This window comes from Heptranchias perlo, chromosome 1 (genome assembly GCF_035084215.1).
Source record: "Heptranchias perlo isolate sHepPer1 chromosome 1, sHepPer1.hap1, whole genome shotgun sequence".
In the NCBI taxonomy this organism is placed as follows: domain Eukaryota; kingdom Metazoa; phylum Chordata; class Chondrichthyes; order Hexanchiformes; family Hexanchidae; genus Heptranchias; species Heptranchias perlo.
Window position 1 is genome coordinate 127161932 of NC_090325.1, and position 16128 is coordinate 127178059.

At 40.9% G+C, this 16128-nt stretch overlaps 1 protein-coding gene across 17 annotated transcripts in view; it reads left to right on the plus strand.

The window, feature by feature from the left end:
• Positions 1–16128, plus strand: part of LOC137325831 (calcium/calmodulin-dependent protein kinase type II delta chain) — a 419005-nt gene that overhangs the window by 174999 nt on the left and 227878 nt on the right. The window contains exon 1 of one of the 17 annotated variants that reach the window (XM_067990950.1): positions 5586–5675. The exons of the other annotated variants lie outside the window; for them this stretch is intronic. The gene's annotated coding sequence lies outside the window, so the exon portion shown is untranslated. Of the gene's footprint in view, positions 1–5585; positions 5676–16128 lie in introns of those variants that run through there. 17 annotated transcript variants of the gene reach the window in all.

Consider the following 16128-nt stretch of genomic DNA (forward strand, 5'->3'; position numbering starts at 1 on the left):
AAAAGCTCGATCGCTGTAGCTAAGAGAGAAGACAATTAAAGGAACATAGGACGATAGGAACAGGAGCGGGCCATTTAGCCCCTTGAGCCTGTTTCGCCATTCAATGAGATCATGGCTGATCAGTGATCTAACTCCATATACCTGCCGTTGCCCTATCTCCCTTAATGCCATTGGTTAACAAAATTCCATCAATCTCAGATTTAAAATTAACAACTGAGCTAGCATCAACTGCCATTTGCAGAAGAGTGACTCACCTCCTGACTCCCCAAAGCCTTTCCACCATCCACAGGCATAAGTCAGGAGTGTGATGGAATACTCTCCACTTGCCTGGATGAGTGCAGCTCCAACAACACTCAAAAAGCTCAACACCATCCAGGACAAAGCAGCCCGCTTGATTGGCACCCCATCCACCACCCTAAACATTCACTCCCTTCACCACCGGCGCACTGTGGCTAGTGTGTACCATCCACAGGATACACTGCAGCGACTTGCCAAGGCTTCTTCGACAGCACCTCCCAAACCCGCGACCTCTACCACCTAGAAGGACAAGAGCAGCAGGCACATGGGAACAACACCACCTGCACGTTCCCCTCCAAGTCACACACCATCCCGACTTGGAAATATATCGCCGTTCCTTCATCGTCGCTGGGTCAAAATCCTGGAACTCCCTTCCTAACAGCATTGTGGGAGAACCTTCACCACACGGACTGCAGCGGTTCAAGAAGGCGGCTCACCACCACCTTCACAAGGGCAATTAGGGATGGACAATAAGTGCCAGCCTCGCCAGTGACGCCCACATCCCATGAATGAATAAAAGAAAACTTCTACCACCCTTTGCGTGTAGAAGTGTTTCCTGACTTCATTCCTGAAAGTCCTGGCTCTAATTTTTAAGACTATGTCCCCTAGTCCTAGACTCCCCAACCAGCAGAAATAGTTTCTCTCCATTTACCCTATCAGTTGCCCTTAATATCTTGAAAACTTCGATCCAGTCACCCCTTAATCTTCTAAAATCCAGGGAATACCACCCCAGTTTGTGTAATCTTTCCACATAACTTAACCCTTGGAGTGCAGGTAGCATTGCAGTAAATTTCCGCTGCACTCCCTCCAAGGCAAATATATCCTTCCTAAGGTGCGGTGCCTAGAACTGAACACAGTACCCCAGGTGTGGTCTAACCAGGGCTTTGTATAGCTGTAGCATAACTTCTACCCCTTGTATTCTAGTCCTCTAAGTATAAAGACCAGCATTCCATTTGCCTTTTTGGTTATTTTCTGTTCCTGTCCATGACATTTTAATGATCTATGTACATGGACCCATAAGTCACTTTGGACCTCCCCTGTTCCCAGCTTTTCACCATTTAGAAAGTACTCTGATCTATCCTTTTTAGGTCCAAAATGGATGGCCTCACACTTGACTACATTGAAATCCATTTGCCACAGTTTTGCCCATTCACTTAATCTATTAATAGCTCTGTAATTTTATGCTTCCATCTACACTGCTTACAATGCTGCCTATTTTTGTGTCATCGGCAAACTTGGATATATAGCTCTCTATCCAGTCATCCAAGTCATTAATAAATACAGTGAATAGTTGCGGCCCCAACACAGATCCCTGTGGGACACCAGTAGTCACATCCTGCCAATTTGACCAGCAGCCCGTTATCCCCACTTTCTTCTGCCACTCAGTCAATTTCCTAACCAGGTCAATAATTTGCCCTCAATTCCATGAGCTTAAACTTTAGCCAACAGTCTCTTATGAGGGACTTTATCAAATGCCTTCTGGAAGTCCGTATAAACAACATCCATAGTCATTCCCCTGACCACTACTTTAGTCACCTCTTCAAAAAATTCAATCAGGTTCATCAAGCATGACCTACCTTTTACAAATTCATTCTGACTGGTTCTGATCAGCTGAAAATTTAAGGTCTTCAGTCACTCTATCCTTAATTATAGAATCTAGTAATTTCCCAACAGATGTTAGGCTAACTGGTCTATATTTCCCTGGTTTCCCGCTCTCACCTTTCTTAAATAGCGGAGTGACATGCAATTTTCCAATCTGAATTGAGAGAACTTTGGAAGTTTATAATTAGGGCATCTACAATGTCCTCACCTACTTCCTTTTTAAAATCCTCGGATGGAAACCATCTGGTCCTGAGGATTTGTCACTTTTTATTGTCATTATTTTCTTCATTACTGTTAATTTGCTTGTATGGATTATGGTGAATCCACATCTCTGATTCAAAATTAGTTTCCTTGGGTTATCTGGTATGCTGTCCTCTTCCTCCACTGTAAATACTGATGCAAAGTAATTATTTAACTTGTCCACCATTTTCTTATTTTCATTTACAATATCACCATCATCAGTTTTTAAGGGGCCCATATTGCTCTTAACCACATTCTTTTTCCTAATATAGCTAAAACTTTTTTGTTGATTTTGATAGCCCTTGCAAGTTTCTTTTTATCCTCCCTTTTATATAGATAGGTTAAGCAAGTGGGCAAAAATTTGGCAGTTGGAGTGTAATGTGGGAAAATGTGAAGTCATGTACTTTGGTAGGAAGAACAAAAAAGCAAAATATATAAATGGAGGAGGACTATAGAATGCTGCGGTACAGAGGGATTTGGGTGTCCTTGTACATGAAACACAAAAAGTTAGCATACAGATGCAGCAGGTAATTGGGAATATTGGCTTTCATTTCAAGGGGAAATGGAGTACAAAAAAAAGGGAAGTCTTGCTACAACTGTACAGGATGCTGGTGAGACCACACCTGGAGTACTGCGTATAGTTTTGGTCCCCTTATTTAAGGAAGGACATACTTGCATTGGAGGCAGTTCAGAGAAGGTTTACTAGGTTGATTCCGGATATTGAAGGGTTTTCTTATGAGGAAAGTTTGAGCAGGTTGGGTCTATACTCACTGGAGTTTAGAAGAATGAGGGGAGATCTTATTGAACATAATAGATTCTGAGGGGGCTTGACAGGGTCGATGCTGAGAGGATGTTTCCCCTCATAGGGGAATCTAGAACTAGGGGGCCTAGTCTCAGAATAAGGGGTCACCCATCTAAGACAGAGGTGAGGAGAAATTTCTTCACTCAGAGGGTTGTGAACCTTTGGAATTCTTTGCTCCAAAGAGCAGTGGAGGCTGTGTCATTGAACATATTCAAGGCTGAGTTAGACAAATTTTTGATCAGCAAGGGAGTCAAAGGTTATAGGGAACAGTTGGGAAAGGAGTTGAGGCCAGAATTAGATCAGCTATGATCTCATTGAATGGTGGAGCAGGCTTGAAGAGCCAAATGGTCTACTCCTGCTCCTATCTCATGTTCTTTTTGAGGCTCTTACTATCTGTTTTGTCACTCTTTGCTATTCTTTGTATCTCTCCCAGTCACCAGGATCTGTGCTATTTTTTGCACTTTTATATGCTTTTTCTTTTAGTTTTATGTTGTCCCTTACTTCTTTTGTCATCCATGGCTGTTTCTTTTGGCAAGTAGAGTTCTTGCCCCTTAGGGGTATAAACCAGTTCTGTATCACGTTAAATTCTTTTTTGAACACCTCCCACTGATCTTCTGAAATTTTACCCGTTGACAGGTTTGTCCAGTTTACTGTGGACAGACTCAGTCTCATCCCATTGAAGTCAGGCTTACCTAAATTTAAAATCTTAGTAGCTGTTACAGGTTTTTGCCTTACGGGTTTCTCCCTATCAAACACAGCATTGAATGCGATCATATTATGAATGCTATTAGATAAATGTTCACACACCGTTAGGCTGTTAACTAAATCTGACTTGTTACTCATTATTAAATCTAATCTGGCCTGCCCTCTTGTTGGTTCTAGGACATATTGTTACAGAAAGCTGTCCTGAACATACTCAAGAAATTCACTACTTTTCTGACATGAGTTTATCTGCTTATCCCAATCAATAGGAAAGTTAAAATCCCCCATTAAAACACTGCCTTTGCTACATGCTTGTCTAATCTCGGCATTGATACATTCTGCCACTTCACAGCTGCTACCAGTGGGCCAATGCACAACTCCCACTACAGTCTTAAATCCTTTTCGGTTTCTTAATTCTACCCATGAAGTCTCCACTGCCTGCTTACCTCTCATTATATCCTCTTATCATTGAAGTAAGTTCATCCTTAATCTCTAAGGCTACTCCTCCCCCTCTACCAGTTTCCCTCTCCTTCCTATAGACCTTGTAACTTGGTATATTCAGTTCCCAGTCCGTACCTTCTTGCAGCCATGTCTCAGTAATGGCTACTATGCTGTACCCTCTAAATTAAATTTGCGCCTGCAATTCATTCAATTTGTTCCTTATACTCTGCATTTGTGTAAAGATCGCTTATTTGGGCCACAAGCTAACCTGTCCTGCTCTAATGTTTTTCTCATGCATTTTTTTTTTCTCTCTCCTGATTTAATTACTTTACATCTTTTAGTTTCCCCTTTACCTGTAGTGCCTAAAGCATAATTTGACTTTTACTGTACTCTCTTCCTTTTCATTTTTTTTAAGAATTATTATTTATACTACCATTTCCACTTGAGCCCTCCACCACATTTACTAGTTTAAAGCCTTGTGACTGCCCCATTTTTCCTTTCCATTAGGATCCTGGTCCCAGCCCAGTTAAAGTAGAGCCCACCCCAACAGTACATTTCCTTCCTGTCCCAATACTGGTGCCAGTGTTCCAAATGGAACCCCTATTTCCCACACCACTCCTTTAGCCACGTGTTCACCTCCCTAATCTACTTAGCCGTACACCAATTTGCACGTGGCTCGGGTAATAACCAGCGATTATAACCCTTGAGGTCCCATTTTTTTTTAATTTAGCTCCTGGTACTCTGAGTAGGACTTCTTGCCTAATCTTTCCTATGTTATTGGTCCCAACATGGACCACAACAACTTGATCCCTCCCCAATTTTCTTTCAAGCCAGGTCAAGATATCCCTCCCCTGGCACCAGGTAGGCAACATACCATGTGGCACCCTCAATTCTGCTTACAAAGGGTGCTATCTGTCCCCCTAATTATTGAATCCCATACAACTCTGAGCTGGCTGGATGTGAGGCAGAGACATCTACTGCAGATGTGTTCACCCAGGACCGTCTCACTGTCCACAAATTCCCATATGCTGTAGTCCTGATAAATAACCTTCATTGCCATATCTTAGTCTACATTTATTTATTTATAGATAATTACTTTTTAGTCTGTTTCACTTTTTTTTGCAATTTTAAAATTTAACATCGCCTTCCCACTCTACACCTAATTCTCATGTTCACGATCGACTCTCTTTGCAATGCCCACTCTGTGCTTTAGCAGATACCTTCTAATTTATACACCCTTTGAGAAACACCATTTACAACTGCTCAATCAGCTTCCAGCTCAAACAGTAATTACCCCCTATTCAGGCAATCATTTACAGCTGATTGACTGTTAACTGTTACCTGCTACTGACTTGCAGTTTCTGTTCATTGTTAACTAGCTTGCAGTTTGTTTTAAAGTTTCAAAGTTCAAAGTTAAATTTTAAACTAAATTTTAATTTCATTTCACCCATTACTTTACCACAGAGTCCCACTCTTACGAAATTCTCAAGTTCCCACTCAGTTCATGATCTACTCTTCGCAATGCGCTCTGTGCTTCAGCTCGTAAGGGGACCTTGTTGAAGTAATTAAAATATTCAGTAGTTTAGATGAGGTAAATTTGATACATTTTATCTGTATGCGCATGTTGTGTTTTATTTATTTTTTATATATAATATATATATGTGCATGTGCAGAAATAATCTGTGCAGAACTTTCAAATTATATTGGGAGGTCAGAAGGCAAGCAGCAGAAAGTAGTTGGATTGGAAGTGAGAACCAGCGGGGCTCAAGATCCAACCTGACATACACAAAATTTCAACAGTTTTAAAAAAAAACAGGCGGGCAGGTGGGACAATAGGTCGACCAGTGAGACCACTAAGCAGAAAGGACTGGCGACCCAGGAGCAGAACCCACGCTGCTTGGCAAAAATCAGAGTGGGGGGAGGGAGAAACATGAAATCACTGATTTGTGTGGACCTTGAGGTGAGTACAACAGACTTGCCTTTACATATCTTTTGCAAAATGTCTGCTGTTCTCTGGGAAATGCATTTCTTGAGCACTGCCTTGTGGCAAATGTTAAGTACTGCAGTTAGAATCAATATAATGGGCTTCAGTAGTCATTTGTGATAGCAAATTCTGTTTGGTAACCCTGCACATACATACATTTCTTACCTTACATGCTTTTAGCACTGATCTTAAATTTGTGCACTGTTATTATCAATTCACAAACCAGTCAAAATAATTTATCACTGTTTACCCTCCAAATCCTTTCAAACATTCAAATACTTCCATTAGATTCCTCTTTGCTCCCGGTGAAAACAATCCTAGTTTCTTATCATGACTAGGCCCTCTTATCTATTATGTTGACCTAGTAGATCAATATTTCACATTTTCCATGGCTCCACAATCCATTCTGTAATGGGGTGCTCAAGACTGTATATAGTAATCCAACTGTGGCCTAACCAATGTCTTGTATGGTCATAAGTATAAACTAGTGAAAAATAACTGTAAATGTGATACTAGAAGGAACTTCTTCACACAGAGGTTGATAAATATCTGCAATTACATGCCAGTCAGGGTAGTTGAGATGCAGACTTTACGGCTACTCAAAATAAAGTTGGATTCGGGGCTAGCAGGAATAGAATGCTGGAGCAAAGAGTTTTAATTTGCCTAAATAGCCTTTTTTTATCCCTGACTTTTTTCTTATGTTAATCCTGCCAGTTAGCAAAACGGACTAATGAGCATTAATTTAAATCTGCAGCTATGCTAAGACACATTACTTGCGTCATAATGAGCTGCCATGTAACAAGAAGGTACTGTGCTGACAGATGCCTGCAGTCTGAGGTTTAGAGGCCATGATTATGTGTGATCACCAAGGCTAGAAATGAGGTTGCTTTGTTGAAGTAATGACTAATGCTAACATTATGTACACTCATTCATTTCCATTCAAGCTCACTTAGGGATAAGACTGCTGTTCACTTTTCATTCAGTGGTTCATTCATTCTTGGCATTCTAGAACACATATTTCTGTATTAATCAATGATAAATTTGGAATATAAAATGGTGACCTTCAGTTCTGAACCTATAAACATTTAATATATATATTTGGATTTCTCAGTTCAAGTACAATCCGGGGAGGGTAGAATTAATTCAAATTTTAGTAGTAGAGTAAGGAAGTTTGCCACTTGCATGTTAAGGAATAAACTTTAGAAGTGACTCATTTTGCCCTCTTCTCACCCCCTCTCCACAACAATAACAACTTGCACATATTCATCCCTTTTGGTGCAATAAAGGCACTTTTTAGAGTCAAAAATAGACACTGAGCAGTGAAGCCGAAGATGATTGAAGGCATGCATGGTCAAAGAGAGAGGTTTGAAGGAGACTATTGCAGGCTTGGAGAGGCAGCAATTGGCGTGGGGCGGGGGGTTGTTGGGAGTGTGCTCCATAATGTTGGGCCAAGACCATTAAAGTCTTTGTGATCATTAGTAGGTTGGGGGTGAATTGGAAGAGAAGAGAGCATGTAGGGCTCAACGAAGTTGCAGAAATAGGGTGGGGTAAGATTGTGGAGGGATTGTAGATGAGGCCACGGGTTTTAAATCCAAAGGGTTGAGGAGCCAATGGAGGCTGGTAAGCGCTGTAATGGGGATGTGGGCTGTGAAGTTTTGGACGAGTTATAGATTAAGGATGAAATTAAGTCTAGAATTGATTTAAATGTTTCAGTGGCTGTGGGAGAGAGCAGAGATTGAGACAAGCAATTTTGTGAAGGTGGAGATAGATCATCTTGGTGGCTAGAGTACAGTGTTTGAAGCTCAACTTATGACAGAGGTTATGTACTTGGGTTCAGCCCAAGTTGTCATCTTGGGGATGGAACCCAGGCTTAGGGTGTGGAGTTTTTGGTTGGAGCCAAACAGAATAGTTTTGGTCTTACAGATTTTAAGTTGAAGATGTCGCTCATGCACAACTGAATGTTGGATGAATTGTTAGATTTCACACCACACATACAGACTGAATATGTTCACTTCTGCTCCTGGCAATTTTTTATTCAGATGTGTGATACAAGATTTGAGACATGAATGTGTGTGTCTGAATTATAACATTTTAAATTGCTTTCCATTGTGCCAACTATAAACAGTAGACTGCAGCACTGCACAACAAAGCTCCTCTACTTATAATCCTTTGAACCTGTCCCACTCTTCTCCTTCCTCCTATTCTTATTGTGCGAACGCCATCATCACAAGAGCTATAGCAGTTCAAGGATAAGGCTCACCACCACCTTCTCAGGGCATCTAGGGATGCTATCATCACCCACAACCCAAGAAGAATTTTTTTTAAATGACTGTAAAAGTCCAAACAACTTCTCTGCTCTCTTACACAATTGAGTTATGCACCTTAATCAACTCATCTCCATACTGATCTCAGTAACTGTCACATAATCACATCACAGTACAATTATGGATCATTCAGTCACCACAGAAAAAAGAAATTTAGTTGTCCCAATTTTTCAAAACCAACGAAATCATCAGTGATTGTGTGACATGAACAGAAATGCACAATGAAATTTACTGGTTTATGGAAAATTAAACCACCTTTGAGTTATTTGTCTGTCACTGTGGTTTCATTTGGCTGGTAAATTGCAACAGTGACGACACTTCCAAAGGTACTTAATTGTCTGTAAAGCACAATGGGACATCTTGAGGTTGTGAAAGGCGCCATATATATGCAAGTTCTTTCTTTAAACTACTGGGTGTCCATTTTGATATGGGAATATTGTACCAAATAGGTATAGAATTAGATTTTATTCTCCAACTGAAAGGTTAGATTGCCAGTTGTTTCTTTTGTTTACAGTGAAAAAGAAAACATTCTACATCAAAGCTTGTGCTTGTTCTTGATTAACACTAGTCAAACCAGAAACAAAGGAGCTGCTTGAAGAATTGAACTATATTAAAACTTGTGTCAGCATGATTGTCACATTGCAGAGAGTCCAATATTGCTGATTGATACATGGAAACCATCAGCTTTGTAACCTGTCAGCTTGTCAGCATTTAAGAAGAAAAATCAGCTTTCTCTCACCGTATTAAACACTCATCATTATGAAGGTGGGACAGGAGCCTATTGGAATCAGGTTAATTAGCAGGCAGGATTGTAACTTTCTCCCATTATTTGTTGCGCACAAACTTGGAGGCAGAAAATTTTAAAATGAACTGTTGTCATGGTTATAGGTGTGTTATTTAATGTTTTTTGTCCAAAAAGCTATGTTTTCAACGGGGGCACCTGACACTTGTTTATTGGCAATTTAGTATTTACTGTAACCTAAGTGTACATCTTCGTATAATCTTTTAAATTAAGTAAAACACATCATTCCAATCCACTATTTCATATGAATCCAAATTCACTATTTTATTTCCAAACCCTAGCAATTCCCTAAGTGTAATGAACAGATTTGTTAAATAAAGCCTATGAATGCATTCATATTGTCCAAAAAGTTATATATAACAAGTAAGCTTTTATTATTTTTCTTTATAGAACTTATGTGACAGTTTAATTTCTTCATTACTGAATGCTCCTTTATTTAGTTAAGATAGATGTTCACTGATATGAATGCATTCATCGGCTTTATTTAACAAATCTGTTCATTACACTTAGGGAATTGCTAGGGTTTGGAAATAAAATAGTGAATTTGGATTCATATCAAATAATGGATTGGAATGATGTATTTTAGTTAATTTAAAAGATTATACTAAGATGTACACTTAGGTTACAGTAAATACTAAATTGCCAATAAACAAGTGTCAGGTGCCCCCGTTGAAAACATAGCTTGTGTTTTCAGCACACGCATCCGTCTTCATTATTTCCTAAATCAGCACTGCTGCTAACTATGCTCCTGTGTACTGCAAGAAAAGTGATAGGATGTTGCGAATACCTATCTGCAGTTTAAGTTGTGACAAGCCTGTACTCCAATGCACAATCAATCCAAGCCCTCGTATTCGCATGTCATGGCTTATATATTAATGACCTGGACTTGGGTATACAGGGTATAATTTCAAAGTTTGCTGATGACACGAAACTCGGGAATGTAGAAAACAATGTGGAGGATAGTAACAGACTTCAGCACGACATATTTAACGCAGAGAAGTGTGAAGTGATACATTTTGGTTGGAAGAATAGGAGAGACAGGAACAGAGACCTGGGGGTGTACACAAATCTTTGAAGGTGGCAGGACAAATTGAGAAGGCTGTTAAAAAAGCATATGGTATCCTGGGCTTTATTAATAGACTTGGAGTACAAAACCAAGGAAGTTATGCTAAACCTTTATAAAACATTGGTTAGGCCTCAGCTGGGGTATTGTGTTCAATTCTGGGCACCAGACTTTAGGAAGGATGTCAAGGCCTTAAGGAGGGTGCAGAAGAGATTTACTAGAATGATACCAGAGATGAAGGACTTCTGTTAAGTGGAGAGACTGGAGAAACTGGGGTTGTTCCCCTTAGAGCAGAGAAGGTTAAGAAGAGATTTGATAGAGGTGTTCAAAATCATGAACAGTTTTGATAGAATAAATAAGGAGAACTGTTTCCAGTGGTAGACGGGGCGGCAACCAGAGGACACAGATATAATGTGGTTGGCAAAAGAGGCAACACGAGGAAACAATTTTTTTAGACAGAGAGTTATGATCTGGAATGCACTGCCTGCAAGGGTGGTGGAAGCAGATTCAATAATAACTTTCAAAAGGGAATTGGATAAATGCATCACTTCACACTTCTCTGCATTAAATTTCATCTGCCATGTGTCCGCCCACTCCACCAGCCTGTCTATATCCTCTTGCAGTCTATCACTATCCTTCTCGCTGTTTACTACACTTCCAAGTTTTGTGTCATCTGCAAATATTGAAATTGTGCCCTGTACGCCCAAGTCCAAGTCATTAATCTACATCAAAAAAAAGCAGTGGTCCTAGTACCTACCCCTAGGCAACACCACTGTTTATCTTCCTCCAGTCCAAAAAAAAACCGTTCACCACTACTCTCTGTTTCCTGTCACTTAGTCAATTTCGTATCCATGCCGATGCTGCCACTGCCCCTTTTATTCCATGGGCTTCAATTTTGCTGACAGGCCTTTTTATTTTATTCGTTCATGGGATGTGGGCATCGCTGGCAAGGGCGCATTTATTGCCCATCCCTAATTGCCCTTGAGAAGGTTGTAGTGTGCCGCCTTGAACCGCTGCAGTCCGTGTGGTGAAGGTTCTTCCACAGTGCTGTTTAGGTAGGGAGTTCCAGGATTTTGACCCAGCAACGATGAAGAAACAGTAATATATTTCCAAGTCGGGATGGTGTGTGACTTGGAGGGGAACGTGCAGGTGGTGTTGTTCCCATGTGCCTGCTGCTTTTGTCCTTCTAGGTGGTAGAGGCCGTGGGTTTGGGAGGTGCTGTCTAAGAAGCCTTGTTGAGTTGCTGCAGTGCATCCTGTGGATGGTACACACTGCAGCCACAGTGCGCCAGTGGTGAAGGGAGTGAATGTTTAGGGTGGTGGATGGGGTGCCAATCGAGCAGGCTGCTTTGTCCTGGACGGTGTCGAGCTTCTTGAATGTTGTTGGAGCTGCACTCATCCAGGCAAGTGGAGAGTATTTCATCACACTCCTGACTTGTGCCTCGTAGATGGTGTAATGGCTTTGGGGAGTCAGGAGGTGAGTCACTCGCCACAGAATACCCAGCCTCTGACCTGCTCCTGTAGCCACAGTATTTATGTGGCTGGTCCAGTTAAGTTCCTGGTCAATGTTGACCCCCAGGATGTTGATGGTGGGGGATTCGGCGATGGTAATGCCGTTGAATATCAAGGGGAAGGTGGTTTGACTCTCTCTTGTTGGAGACGGTCATTGCCTGGCACTTGTCTGGTGTGAATGTTACTTGCCACTTATAAGCCCAAGCCTGGATGTTGTCCAGGTCTTGCTGCATGCGGGCATGGACTGCTTCATTATCTGAGGGGTTGCGAATGGAACTGAACACTGTGCAATCGTCAGCGAACATCCCCATTTCTGACCTTATGATGGAGGGAAGGTCATTGATGAAGCAGCTGAAGATGATTGGGCCTAGGACGCTGTCCTGAGGAACTCCTGCAGCAACGTCCTGGGGCTGAGATGATTGGCCTCCAACAACCACTACCATCTTCCTTTGTGCTAGTTACGACTCCAGCCACTGGAGAATTTTCCCCTTGATTCCCATTGACTTCAGTTTTACTAGGGCTCCTTGGTGCCACACTTAGGAACATAGGAACAGGAGTAGGCCATTCAGCCCCTCGTGCCTGCTCCGCCATTTGATGAGATCATGGCTGATCTGTGATCTAACTCCATATACCCGCCTTTGGCCCATATCCCTTAATACCTTTGGTTGCCAAAAAGCTATCTATTTCAGATGTAAATTTAGCAATTGAGCTAGTATCAATTGCCGTTTGCGGAAGAGAGTTCCAAACTTCTACCACCCTTTGTGTGTAGAAATGTTTTCTAATCTCGCTCCTGAAAGGTCTGGCTCTAATTTTTAGACTGTGCCCCCTACTCCTAAAATCCCCAACCAGTGGAAATAGTTTCTCTCTATCCACCCTATCTGTTCCCCTTAATATCTTATAAAAATCCGGGACAAAACTAACAGTCTTGGTCAAATGCTGCCTTGATGTCAAGGGCAGTCACTCTCACCTCACCTATTATGTGACACTTCATCTAATCAAACTTTTTGAAAGTCCATATACACAACATCAACTGCATTGCCCTCATCAGCCCTCCCTGTTACCTCTGTTAAACACGCTTTGCCTTTAACAAATCTGTGCTGGCTTTCCTTAATTAATCCACACTTGTCCAAGTGACTGTTAACTTATCATTTCTAAAAGTTCCCCATCACAGAGGCTAAACTGATTGGCTGGTGGGTTTATCCTTTACACCCTTTTTCGAAGGAGGGTGTAACATTCACAATTCTCCAGTCCTCTGGCACCACCTCCAAATCTAAAGATGATTGGAAAATTATGGCCAGCACCTCTGCAATTTCCATCCATACTTCTCTTAGCAACCTAGGATGCATCCCATCCGGACCAGGTGACTTACCTACTTTAAGTACAGCTAGCCTTTCCATTACCTCCTTTATCAATTTTTAGCTCATCCAGTATCTCAGCTACCTCCTTTTACTGTGACTTTGGCAGCATCTTCTTCCATGGTAAAGACAGATGCAAAGTACTCATTTAGTACCTGACCTCCTTTTTGGTCCGTAAACGACCCAATCCCTCCTCCTACTCCCATTTATTATATATATTCTTATAGAAGACTTTTGGATTCCCTTTTATGTTAGTCGACATTTTAACCCCATTGTCAGTGCTGCACTTCAGGTACTTATCCATGCTGCCTGGCCTCTGCCGGCTCCAAGGCTAAGCCTCAGACTCTACTCCTTTGGTGCCTATAGAGATGATTTGGACTTGAGATTGAACACAATCTCATATTTTGCTGATGAAACAAAATTTTGGCAAACAGTGAAGTGGATTATAAAAGACTTGAGGGAGGGAGACAGATCAGCAGAATGGGCAGATCAGTGTCAGATGCAATTTATTGTGGATAATGTAATAATACGTTTGGAAGAAAAAAACATGGATTGGGAATCACTTAATTGAAAGACATTGAAGGGTATGGATGATCGAAGAGATCAAGAGCTTAAAATAAATAATTCCCAGAAAGTGTAAGTGCAGGTAGATAAAGCCATTAAAAAGGCCAATAAACTTTTAGGTTTTATAAATGAGGACATAGAATACAAGAGTAAAAGGTAATTATGAATTTATGCTAAACAAAAGATAACAGTTAGAGGACTGTGTGTAGTCTTGGGTGCTCCATTATGGAAAGGACATTAAAGCAGCGGAGAACAAACAGCATCGATTCACCAGAATAATGCCAGGGATGGAGGAGAGTTATGAGGAGTGATCTGAAATACTGGGACTATTTCTATTAGAGCAGAGAAAGATTAGAAGAGATTTAATGAGGTTTGTAAAAATATGAAGCATTTTGATGGAATGAATAAGGAAAGACTATTACCTCTGGCTGGGTGGTAAGTGATAAGGGGTCATTAATTTAAAATTTTGGCTGAGAATGAGGAGAGGGCTTAGGATGTATGTATGTCTTTACACAGACAGTTGTCGGAGCATGGAATGCTTTGTTACAGGGAGTGGTTGAGGTGGAGACCATTGCATCTTTTTTTTTAAGGGAAAACTGGATAAATATTTGAAGCAGAGGAAAATACAGGTTAATATGGAGAGAGTAGGGCAGTGGGATTAGTTTTGGATTGCTCTTGTAAAGAGCCAGCACAGACATGATGGGCTGAATGGCCTCCTGTGCTGTAAATGTTGATAAAGACCATCTATTTCTACCTCCATAACATTGCCCTCATCTGTTCTTAGCTTAGACTATCTGCGATTGAAAGCCTCATGCTTTTGTCACCTCCAGACTTGATTACTCCAGTGCTCTCCTTGCTGGCTGTTAATTGTACCATGTGATTTATATCAATTAGTGTTAATTGTATTCAGGTGGTGTGTGTAAATTGGGGACTCTCTTGAATTCTTTTTATATGAGAGCTTATGGAGGGTGTGGTGTGTGTGTGTAAGGGGAATCTCTGTGAATAAAGGCTTGGATGTAACTAAAAACTATGCTGTAGTATTCTATGTTTCGCCACTTGGCTATCCAATTTATAACACTGGCCTTCCATCTCAGCTCGTCTAAAATTCTGCTGCTGGTATCCTATTCCACACCAAGTCCCGCTTATTCATAACAACCTGCATTGACTTCCAATCCTCCAATGCCTTATATTTTATATTCTTGTCCATGTCTTTAAATCCCTCATGGCCTCACCCCTTCTTATCTCTAACCATCTTGAGTCCTACAACCCACTCTCCCACAGTATATTGTCTGCTCTTGTAACTCCAGCCTTTTGTGCATCCCTCCTCCCTTTGCCCTATCGTTGGCAGCCGTGCCTTTAGCTGCCCAAGTGCTACTCTCCGGAATTCCCTCTCTATGCCTCTTCACCTCCCTCTCCTCCTTAAGGCTGACCATGTTCATCAAGCTTTTGGCCACTCTTCCTAATCGCTCCTCCTTTGGCTCAGTATCTGCTTTCCTCATGCCTTTGTGGACTGCCTTGTCTTCCTATGATAAAATGCTATATAAATGCAAGTTATTGGATGTAAACAGATAGTGACAAGAGTTTGTGAAACGTATGTAGAGAGAAAAAGAATGATGGACAAACCAGCCAGAAACAGAAAAAAAAATTGACTGTAACGCAGCTGAGACATCTACAGCAAGAGAGAAATTTAAAAACAAATGTCTGTGAGGAATGCTGTAGATCAACTAGTAGGCTATGTACGTTTGCATCTGAAAGGTGGAAAAAACGTAAGAAATGGAATTAAGACATTTGTGCTTTTTAATATTGATTCAATTTGACAGATTTAAAACTTGTCTTCTTTATTTTGGACTATTTTATGTCTAGCTTGTTCAGAAGGTGCTATTCAATTTTCCTGATTATTGCATCTATGAATTAATTATCACAGTTTGTAATAAAGTAGGATCACTGATGCAATTCCATTTTGCATCTTTGAGACGAAATGCACAGTTGAATATTGACTAGATCCTGCAACGAAAGGATAATTGAGGAAGTTTGTGTTTAATAAAAGAATCTCAATACTCATTGCACTTGTGTAGGTTCTTTCTAATAAAATAAGGGCAGGAGGCTGAACTCTGTTATGCGCTAGCCTGAAAAATTGAAAATATGTCCAGTACAGGTTACATCATTTTTAAATCTGATGCAACACAGAATTAAATTGCTTTTCCTTGAACCAACAATGGGAGACAAGCTGGAAGAACTAGAAGGCTTTCTTTGATCTTGGGTTTAATTAATTTCATTTGGTTTGAAATGCTAATGTCAGTAACTTGGTGTCAGCCAGTATGTGCTTAATGTCTATATGATGTGACTTGCAGCAAACAGATTATGTAGGTACATGTTTTCTGGGATTCTGATTCGGGAATGTTGCCTCCATGTGCCGCTCTCGCACTTTACACTAGGCATGC